Genomic DNA, 729 nt, shown 5'->3' on the forward strand with positions numbered 1-729 from the left:
TAACTTTTATTGTTTTTTTAATTACCTATGTAATATATAAAGACTACAAGGGATTTGGAAAACAGAAATATCCTTTTGGCATATAGTAAAAGTACATAATTTAATATTTTCATTTCAGTGGGTTTCTTTCTTTCTTTAAAGATTTCCCGGGTCTCTGTGCGCATATGGGCATGTGTGTGCAAGTGCTCATGAAAGCAGAGGGGTATTGAATCCCTTGGAGCTGGAGTTCGAGGTGTCTGTGAGCTGCCCGATGCAGGTGCTCTGGACCTCTCAGAAAAGTTAGCGTTAAGTGCAGAGCCCTCTTTCCGGTTCTAGATTCATTTTCTTTTTTTAGTGTATATACTGTGCCATTTTAAAAAACAAGTTTCACTTAGATCATGAATGTATATCCAAGCTACCATGGAGATTTTAATGACTATGTAGAGTTTACATAGCCAGTTCCCCATTATTGGAGCTTATATGTCAAATACTTTATATATTATATATTATATATTATATATTATATATTATATATTATATATTATATATTATATATTATATATAAAGTATATATGTATGCTTTCTATGTGTCAGGCACCTATAGATAGCAACTCATTTAGCCCTTGATGTGTTTATAAAAAGATAAAGAGGTATAAGATATGTTCTATGGGGGTGTGGTGAGGTATGGGGGAAGGGAATGTCTCAGCAGGCCCATGCTGAGGCATCTCCCCCCTCCCCCCCCCCCCCCCC

The sequence above is a fragment of the Mus caroli genome, chromosome 3, assembly GCF_900094665.2.
Source record: "Mus caroli chromosome 3, CAROLI_EIJ_v1.1, whole genome shotgun sequence".
Taxonomy (NCBI): Eukaryota; Metazoa; Chordata; class Mammalia; order Rodentia; family Muridae; genus Mus; species Mus caroli.